This window comes from Rattus norvegicus, chromosome 4 (assembly GCF_036323735.1).
Source record: "Rattus norvegicus strain BN/NHsdMcwi chromosome 4, GRCr8, whole genome shotgun sequence".
NCBI classification, from domain to species: domain Eukaryota; kingdom Metazoa; phylum Chordata; class Mammalia; order Rodentia; family Muridae; genus Rattus; species Rattus norvegicus.
Window position 1 is genome coordinate 160,584,459 of NC_086022.1, and position 10,666 is coordinate 160,595,124.

Consider the following 10,666-nt stretch of genomic DNA (forward strand, 5'->3'; position numbering starts at 1 on the left):
CTGTGCTGAGAGTAGTATAAACACACTATGCAAAGGACTTGCATCTAGAGAGAGTTAGAAACAGGGCCATGTTTGCAGTCTGTTTTCACCAGGCAGCTTGGAGCTGGCTAGAACCGGCATGGGTCTGGCTATCCAGTAAACTGCCTCTGACCCTTACAGAGAGCTGAAGCCCAGAAAGGGCAGGTAACACAATTCCAGATGGCTCCAGGAGAATCTAGAGATGTCTGGGAGATAAGAAATGTCTTCCTACCTTTCATAATGTAAAATCAAAACACCTTTCTAAGGAAGAGAAGAAGACAAGAAGACAAATTAACGTACTCAATTATGAGAAAACAGCCTGGGACGGCATAGAATGAAGGTATATTTCACAAAGGAATCCAAAACCGAGATGAAGGATGTTGGGAGGCCACGCAGGGTCTCCAAACTGCCACGTGGAAACCCTAATAGGATTAGGTGTCAATGGTTCTTACTTAACAAGCCAACCTTACAGAAACAATTGACACCATTTTTTCTTCACTGGTGAGGCAATCTTTACTCAGCCTCCCCTCTGCCCTGTTCCACTTTCTTCATCTCATCCGGGACAAACTACACAGTCCAGGTCAATCAATGCCATTCACTGACTTGCTTAAGACACACTTGCTAAATGCATTGTCCCCTCTTAGGTGCTTAGAGCTACAGGCCTTTCCCCCAGGGCACTCTGATCTCATGGTGGGAGGCGATCAGTGAATGGGCACAACATATGCCGCACAGGAGGGTATGCAGGCAGGACAGGTGATAGAGCACCAGGCTGGCGACTACACAGGTGGCCAGAGAAGGCACCCTGAGGAAGTAACCTCTTTATATATTTATTCATTTTTCTTTATGTGTATACATATTTGGTGTCTGCAGAGTCCAAAAGAGGGGATTAGATGCTCTGGAACTGGTTTCGAGCTAACACACGGAGCTGGGAACTAAGCCCAGGCCCTCTGCAAAACAGCAAGTACTCTTAGCCACTGAGCCCTCTCTCCAGGCTCAAGGCACCCTTTTAAACGTTGCAACCTGAAGACAGATCATTCCAGAACTGCTAGAGGATAAGCCTCCTCCAGAACTGTGAGGAAGGGCCTGGCAGTGGCAGGCTGTAACCTGTCACCTCTAACACATCACAGGTTTTGCTCCAAACAAATAATTTTCAAACATGTTTTTTTTTTCTTTTTTAAATCCCCCTGCGGGAAACAAGCCTCGTCAGAGTTGGCTCAGAAAGTGTTTGCATGTCTGTCCCAGGGAATAAACTCGAAGGTCCCTGAGTCTCAGTGGTCCTCAATGGAGCCAGCGCCCTGGTGTGTGGGGCAAGAAAGATTTGAACCCTGGAACCGCGTCCAATTTCCCCCAAACCCCAGTAACAAGATCTCATGGCCTTGGCAAGCAGGCTCTTTCCCCACTTCCCCCTGTCTTCCCTTCCTTCCCACTGGCCCTGGCCCTACCCCTGGAGCTCTTGGATGGGCAGAACAGCTGCGAGGAGGGATCAGCTTTCAATGAAACAATAAAATACTCCGGCATATCCCTCGGAGTATGGCATTTATGACTAGGGTGGGCTGGTTTGCTTGCCCAGACACCCCCTCCCCAATTCCCAGGCTTGCCAGCTCAGACATCCACATATCCATAGCCAGTCCTCACAGGCAATCCAGTGGCAGTGGGGGTGGGGCAGGCATTCACAGGGCCCTGGAGGACCCTGGTCAATGAGGTGTCAGTGCTTATTGGTGTCAGAGGCTATGCAGTCAACACCCTCTAGAACAGCCTGCTCTCCTATAATCCCCGTGGTCTTGCCCTGTGCAGACAGCTGCCTGGGGCAAGCATTCAGTTCTGTGGTTCAAAGACAGGGAATCCCGCCCTAGGAGGGAATCAAGTGGTTCCCATTCCCCAAAGCACTGCATTCACCCAGCCCCTTTGTCTTCAGACCCTTGTCTAGATGTGAAGTCCTTGACTTCATAAGTATCCCAGGCATACACAGTCCCCCACGATTGGACTCTACTGACGCCCTTCACACCCCTGTGCACAGATGCCCAGAAGGACTTCTTCCAAAAAGCTCAGGGTCTGACACCGCAATGCAAACTTTGCAGTTTCCACCCTTGCAGGTTCCCCCCCGTTGGAATCTTGTTGGTGACCCTCTGCCTGCTACAGAGTCTATGTAATTATCTTACACGTCTCCTCTCATTTTTGTCTTTATTGCTTCATACAAACTAGTGGAAAGCTGAGGTAGAAAGCACAGAGCTCATAAATGTGATACAAAAAGGAACAGGATAGGTGTCATTGGACGACTCACAGAAGACCAAAGGTGTCACAGTCTGAGGCTCATTAGCATTAATCAGATTGACTTTCCTACACAAACCAGACATATCCGTGCCTTGGGGCAATCAACCCAGAATGCTCCTCAATGGGATTTCCACACAAGTCGCTTCTCAACTTCTTTCCAAGTCACTGTTTACATCTTGGTGTATCCACCAGCAAAACTATTCCTGACCCTCCTCTCTCTTTGAAATGCTAGCCTGCATGTCACCTCCAACCACATGTTGGGTCCTCTGCACTGTCTCTGATTTCGCTTTCTCTTTCTCTCCCAATCCCCTTGCTGTTAGCACTTACCACATCTAGCAGTATGCCTGAATGTATCATTGTCCATCCTTCTGCGTCCTTATGGGATGGTGAGTGCAAGGGGTATACCAGACATCTAGATGATGTCTTGTGTCGAGGAGGTACTCAATAAAATCTGTTGAGTGATTAAATGTTGAATTGTAGCATAACTGAATAAATAAATAAATGGGCTCAAAATGTGCGGCAGATATTGTAAAAGTTGTGCCTAGATGCAAGGGTAATTAGGATCTCACAATTTCTTTTAGATTCCTGGGGAAAATTCATCTCTCTGCCACATGGAGCTTTCGTGGCATAGCTTTTGAAAAGTTGACTTGGGACACAGTTTCAGGATCACGCTAGATGTAACAAACAGAAGGAGACAGCCTCAAACAAATTGAGCCTTGAGTTAGGAGAAATATAGGGAAAGGGATTATCCAAGGCAGGGGACTGAAATCAGGGGAGGTTCCTTGCAGGTGACAGTGTGACCTGCTCTATTGGTGGTTAACATTTGGCTACTGTGGGCCTAACTTTGCAGCAGGCCGTTGTGGATCAGTGACAGCCTAAGAACACAGTTGAGGCTGTATGGAAATCCTCACTAGGTGTTTGCTAGTTGGCCTTTGAGGTGGCTAAAGCTTGTTTTTTTGTGTACTCAGTGGGAAGATCTGCAGCTCAGAGTCTCCCTGGAAAACTCCTGTGACTAGAATTAGGAGTCAAGACATGCTGCAGAGTGGGAGCTCCTAACAAGGCCCCAAAGGAAAGAGACAGCAGCAGACTGATGCAGGGACAAGGGCCTTCCCGTCCACCATTACTTGTCTGTGATTCCCTGGCTGATACCCTTCATAAACGCACTGGGTGTTATGATGTGCTAGGCTCTTGGCTCACCACGGTGCCTGCAACCCCTCACTTAGCACACCTGTCCCATGTTATTGCCAATAAGTATTTTCCACTAGAACAATGGGAGAAGAGGAGGAATGAAGGAGTTAACGTAGGCCAGTTTACATAGCTCCTGCCAGATGGAATCAGTGTCCGAGTTCCCTCCAGGGCCCACATTCACATCTACAGTCACATCTTGTTGAGCAACTGTTATCTTGGCTCGAGAGTCACAATGGCCACAGGTCATGTTGGGACACCCAAGGCAACTCCCTCTCTGCCTGCCCCAAAGGACTCTCACTGCACTGAATATGCAGTGTCTGAGTGAACATTGTGCATGGAGGTTCTATGTGGAATAGAAGCCAAAATAAACCCTTGAGGACGAAGCTGTTGGAGGTCAAATGAGCAAACCTGACATCCAGAATCAGAGGACATTTTGACTTGGAGGGCCTGGTGGACTCAGAAGACATGGTTTTCAAGCCAGTGGACAGTTAGAAGACAAGCACAGGAATCAATTACTGCTTCCTACCTTCTCTGAGGCAGGGTCTGTTGTTGCTTAGCATTGAGCTCACCAGGCTCGTTGGCCTGGGAGTTTCTGGAGATTCTCCTGTCTGCTTTCTACCTTACCTTAGGCTGCCTGTGTGTGAGGGTCTCTTACACGCTGGGTACTGCTGGTTCCTGGAACTGCAGGGCAGGAATGGGGATGGGAGAGACATGGACCTGGGCAATCATCCAAGCAGTGTATGTAGAAAGACCCTGGGCATGGGTTTAAGGTCCGTCCTCAGCATTTTGAAGCTTTTAAATTTTTGTGAGCAATGGCTACCTTGTCCACAGTTTGTCCTTAGTCTTTCCAATTCCATAGATGGTTTGTAAGAGGAGGATTATCCCAGTAACTAGTAATGCTCATGGTCTTCCTTCAGAGAAAAAAATTAAAGGATGGGCTGGGGAGATGACCCTGCAGTTAAAGAGCCCATAGTACATTATGAGGATTTCTAGAATCCACTTATGTGCTAGGAGATTCAGTGACTCACCTGGGCTTATATCACCTGGGAGACTGAGACAAGGGGTCCCTGGTACCAGCTAGCTAGCTAGACTAGAGGAAGCTATGGTGAGCTTGGATTCAAGTGAGGAACCTTGCTGTAACACATAGGCTGAAGAGTGAGCAGGGAAGACACATGACATAGACCCCTGATTCCCTCATGCATGTCACACACACATGTGAATGCCCACATGCACACACATATACATACAAGCATACATACCACACAAACATACTCAAGAAGTAATGGAAAAAATGAAAGAAAAAGAGAGGAACAGAGCTCCACAAATGAGAGTTCTGTGTGTGAAGTTCCTTGACAGGAGCCAGGGACCCCCAACTCTGTGGGAACCAGAATTTCCCCTCACCAGTCCACAGGGGAATGCTTCTGGATGATCCCTGAGGCTTGAGCTCTGAAAGTGTTAGCTTTCTTGTTGACCAAGTATGATTCTGGGGAGGCCATAGCTTCCTCTGAGGTTTAATCTCTCCTAGATTAGAGGGAGAAGTTCCAAGTTCAAGAATCAAGACTCCAAGGTCACCAGAGAGGCTTCCTCCAGCAACTGATGGGAGCACCCCAGAACCTTGTCTTTCTAACGCCCCAGATGTGAGCACTCTGTCTTCCTATGTCCTCAAGAATTGTAAGTTCCTTGCTCTGTTCATGATGTAAGTAAGCAAGGTTGAGTCACTGCCCTGGACCAGAGCTGAAAGGGGCTATGAGACCCATCAGAGGATTCTGACTTCATTAACAGTCATGCTGACATAAAGCAGGATTCATGTCAAAAATTCAAGAGGAAACAAGAGAGGATAAGAGAAAAGGAAACATTATGAACAGCAGTTATCCCGGGACTGTGACCCAGCATCTGGATTTCTAGCTGCAAGAGACCAAAAGAACAGGGACTGGAGCTGACTCTCTTCTCAGGATGAAGGCATCAGAGAATACTCAGGGTGGCAGTGAGCATGGGTCATACCCGGGAGGGAGTGAGCGAAGGGGCACCTGCTTCTTCCCAAGTCTTACATCGACTCTGAAGCTAGGATTTGAGACTGGCTGAATGCTTCTTCAGTCTTGCTCTTCAAGGTGACTTTGAACCTTCTGTTTTTCTAGAATGAGATCTACATGGAATCTATAGTGGAACCATTTTATAACTGTCTCCAGATAGACTTGGATTGTTTTATATCAATCCAGAGAGAGGCCTTCTTGATGGGTTGAGCCTCTTTGGTCTGTGATGTCCCTACTAAAGGCCACTCTCCTGCTTCATCTCCACGGGGCACAGGATTGGGTCCTTTTCTGTAGGACTGTGTCCATACTCTCCAGAAAGGCACAGTGGGCCTTTGCATGCACAGAGCTCTGTGCTGGGTGCTTGCATACTTTGCGGTATCTGAATACTCTCTTCAATTTTCCTGCTTAGGAAGAAAAAACTCCCTTTCCTGAACCCACTTTGGCAAAATGAAGAGCTCCTCATTCCTAACAGCAAGTCCCTGTGCTCCTGAAATGGCCATCCCTTTCTATTTGTTCCCTGAGGAGTTTGGGTTGCAATTTGTAGGCCACAGAGGAAAGCAGAAGGTTCATCTACAGAGCAGGTACAGTAGTGGGAGCACGGATGTGCAGAGAGACGGTTGATTCATCCAACGTCTGGTATTCTCCTCCATCGCGGTGTCTTTCCTATCTCAGTTATTCTGTGGTGGAACATGGGATCTAAAGATGACGTGACAAGAATCCGAGATGACAAGAATCCAGCGACAGCCAGTTCAGCCAGTGAATCTAGTACTGCAACCATCACAGATACCAAGCACAGCCCTCCTCTGTAGCTTGACTAGTCATGGACTGAAGACTGAATGTAGAAAAATCTAGCTTCCTGAAAGGGGACAAAGGGTAGAGAGAGAACGGCAGCTTAGTGAGATCCGCTGGGCCCTTGCTAATGCTCTCCTACCAGCCCTATGGTAGTGTGATGGTTAGTGTTAGCCATAGAATAGAGAAGCACCTTGGAGATGGCCTTCTGGGTATGAAATTATCTTGATCATCCATGAAAAGCTGTCTTGACTGTGGCAGGACCATTCTCTCAGCAGGAGATCCTAGACTATAGAAAACTGAGAAGACAAATGAGGAGAGCATGAGTGCATTTACCATCCTCTGTTTCTGATTATGGATGTGATGTCATCAGATATTTTACTCTCTTGCTTCCTTGACTCCCCTACCAATAAGCTATACCTTGACTAGTAAGCTAAATTAAACCCTTTCTCTCTGAACTTGCTTGAGTTAGAATATTTTATCACAGGCCATGAGGAAGAACAGAATGTTTTAGACCATCCGATGGAAGGCCTGATTCTCACTCTGACTCTGCCCTATAGATTATGGGCTGTATGATTTTTTGCCTGTTGCCTAACTTCTCTGAAGGCTAGGCAGTTTCGTAGTTTTGGATAGGACATAATCTGGCCTTTCCCGTGTGTCCCAAGAGCCCACCCAGCTCTAATTACCCTTGGTGGGATCTCAAAGCTCTTGGAGTTGTCTGGATTAGCTCCCAGGACACTGTGTAACTGAATCAGGAATGTTTTTATACTTTTTTTTAAAAGGACAGAAAACTGAGGGTTGTTGAGTACAAACGAGTGAATGACAACTCCGGGAAAATCCCCAAGAGAAGCCTTCTTGAAGTTTGCCTTAGAGGAAACTTTGGGGTGACAGAAACCTGGATCTGGGTGGGGCAAAGGTCCCCACCTACTCTGGCTGAGGACCTGCCAGCAGGAGCCCTAGGCACAGGAATTTGGAGGGTGTGACCCTGCCTATTGCCTGCTCCTAGAGCCTTTTAGAATTGGAGGGAGATCAGGGACTTGCCTTGTAGCAGGAAAGAGGCTGCAACATACTCTTAGACAGACAAACAGGTTTGACTGGGTAGAAGTCCCTGGAGGGAAGAGAAGCAGTGTTGGGCAGAATGCTCTCTGTTCACAAAAATCAGTGTCTAAAGCCTTGGATAAAAGAACAAATATCTCACACAAGGCTGAAAGGGGTGGAGGGTGAATCAGAAGTCTGGCCTTATTTGCACTTATTGTCAAAGTTTGGCTTTCGGTTGGTTAAAAATCCTAGGCCTTAATTAGGATTATTAATTACTCTTTGGCATGGCTACTTCCCATAGACAACCTGACATTACTGTGCACCTTGAATGTCAGCACTGCCACCCTCCTGCCATCCAGTCACTTGCCCTCTCTCCTTTTCCTGTGCTCTAGCTCTCCTATGTGAAGCCATTGCCCCCCCCCCGCCCCCCATAGACCCTAGGGTCTAGAGAGAAGTAAGCTTCACAAAGGCATGAATCTGACTTGCCTGTGTTATCTCTCTACTTGGTGTCTGAAAAGATGGCTGGTACACAGTAGCTGCCATCTGAGTTTGTGCCTGGAGGGTGGACTAATGCGCACCAGCTCATCACTAGATGTTCTTTGTCTTAGGGATGCAGACCTGGGCTATTGTCTTCCTTAGCTATGTTTACAGTTTGTTTGCTTCTGATTTGAGCCTCATTTCTAACATTTCACTCAGATGGAAATAAAGGAGCCTCAGATCTTTGGACAGAGAAGGAGAGGGGACAGGAATGAGTAATAGAGAATAAATCCATGCAAAGTACAATAATATATCCATGTAAAACTTTCATAAAGAAATTTACTATCTGCTATGAGATTTTTAAAAATTAACAATAAAAACCTAAAAATATCTTCGTCTAGAAAGGAGCATTATTATTCTATGCTCCTCAGATTACTGTCTCTCCTAACGTACCACTGATGTCTAAGTAATGAAAGGCTAGCAAAACCCTCCTTAGGACGTCCATTTTCTATAAGGTTGGACCCTTTTTCCTGTCTTACCTGATGCTTATGAAAGGGACACATTCATCATTTTGAACAAGTATTGACTTAGTACTTACTGGTGGCCTAGACAGCTTTTGGGACAACATTCCGACTCTCGCAGGATGACGCCCCTTGGCACAGAGCCAAATGGGACAACATGGTAAAGAAGCAATTACACAAATAGCCTTACATCTATAATTTCATTCGAGCTGTGTGAGTTGAAATACAATTCTGGTTCCTATGAGAATATGAAATGGGAGGGGGAAAGGCTTGGCCATAAATAACCTCAGGATATGTCAGGAGAGGCCCCCAAAGAAAAAGAAGGTCTATATCTATCTATCTATCTATCTATCTATCTATCTATCTATCTATCTATCTTTATATCTATTTTTAAACCAAGCCCTGGGGTCTGGGGAGCTTGTTCAGTCAGTAAAGTGTTTGCCATGTATACAGAAAGACCAGAGTTTGAGTCTTGGCACCCAGATAACCATTGGGTATTGCACACCAATAATCCACTATTGTGGAGGGAAAACAGGTGGATCTCTGGGCCTTTCTATCCTTCCAGCCTATAACCTATAGGTGAACCCCGGGACCTAGTGAGAAATGCTGTCTCAGAGAGCACAGTGAATGTGGTGGTTTTAAATGAAAATGGCCCCTGTAGGCTCATAGGGAAGGCTTAGGATGGGTGGCCTTGTTAGATTGGTATAGCCTTGTTGGAGGAGGTGTGTCATTGGGGGTGGGCGCTGGATTTCAAAAATTCAGTAGCTTACTCTGTCTTTCTGCTGTAGAGCTTTCAGATACCTCACCAGGATCATGTCTGCCTGCATACCACCAGACTTCCTTCACGGATGATACATCTGGACTGTAAGCCAGCCCCAGTTAGATGTTTTCCTTTTAAAGAGTTGCTGTGGTCATGGTGTTTCTTCACAGTAGTAGAAACCCTAAGACAGTGGATAACTCCTGAAGAATGACACCCAGGGTTGAGCTCTTGTTTCCATATACATCTGTACACACACACACACACACACACACACACACACACACACACACACACTCACACTCACACACATGCAAACAAAAACCCAAGACCCAAAGGCAGAGCATGCTTGAATCAGATGAGGGGTGCCTAAGACAGGCATGAACAGCTGAGCTTGCAAAGCCAGGCCAGAGAGCTCTGGACCAGAAAGGTATTTGTTTCCTGCCAAGATGTTCCTCCTTGACCAAGAAGCTTTCCTAAGGGCAACAGCTAGGGAAAGTGCTCACCCAGGAGATGATCAGACTTCTTAGGTGTCAGCTTTTGCTTGGGTAACTTTTTGCTGCTGTAACAAAATTCCTGAGACCGGATAGAGGGTAAAGATCCTAAAAACACTGTGCCAGCAGCCAGTGAGGGACTTTGTCAGCATCAGATGATGGGAAACTGCAAGCATTCTAGCTCAGATATCTCGTCTTTTACTTCTGAACCTCTCAGGACCTCACTGGTCTCATTTTAATTACCTTCCACATGTTCCCACTTTCCAATACAATCAACAAATGCAGCAGGGGCTTAGGTTGGCTTGCAATCATAGCACTCAGCACTCAAGCGTCTGAGGGAAGAGAATGATGAATTTGAGGCTAGCCTTGGCTATATCTAGAGAGAGTAAGATATAGAATGTCGACCTGGCAGCTTAGCATTTGTGAAATCCTGAATTCAATCCCCAGTACACACACACACACACACACACACACACACACACACACACACACACACACACACACACACCCTGAAATGTCCTGAGATCAGTAGTATACAAAACTGACACCTAAGGCCTATCCCCATGTCATGGAATTTACCTGAGAGTGCAACTATACCAGGTCACAACATATTCATTTGCTCTCCTCAGTAATCCTCTAGCAGCCTTTCCAGCTCCCAAAGATATACCCTGGATGCCCGGCATCTTGCCATTCTCAAATGGAGGCCTGAGCCTGGATCTGTCGGGTGGGTTGTGAGTCCCTCTGTCTAGTTGCTGATGTGTTGGTGACCTTGACTTTCACTGAACTTAAACTCAGCTAATAGCTACTTACCTCTGTTTGTTTGCATTTTTTTTTTTTTTGTTCCAAGCATGTGCACAATCCCTTTCCCATTGGATATCCTTACCACGATGTTCTGTGGGCACATTGGGACTCACTGCTCCTACTATTGCTGTATTCTCAAGTCAGATTCAGAACCAGGTATGGAAACGGCATAATCTTTTCAGTGCTTTCGTCTTTCACCTTCTACATCTAGCTAGTTAAACATCATGTTGATTATCTGAAAACTGTGTCTCTAATCTGCTTTACACCCTCTTCCTACTGTTT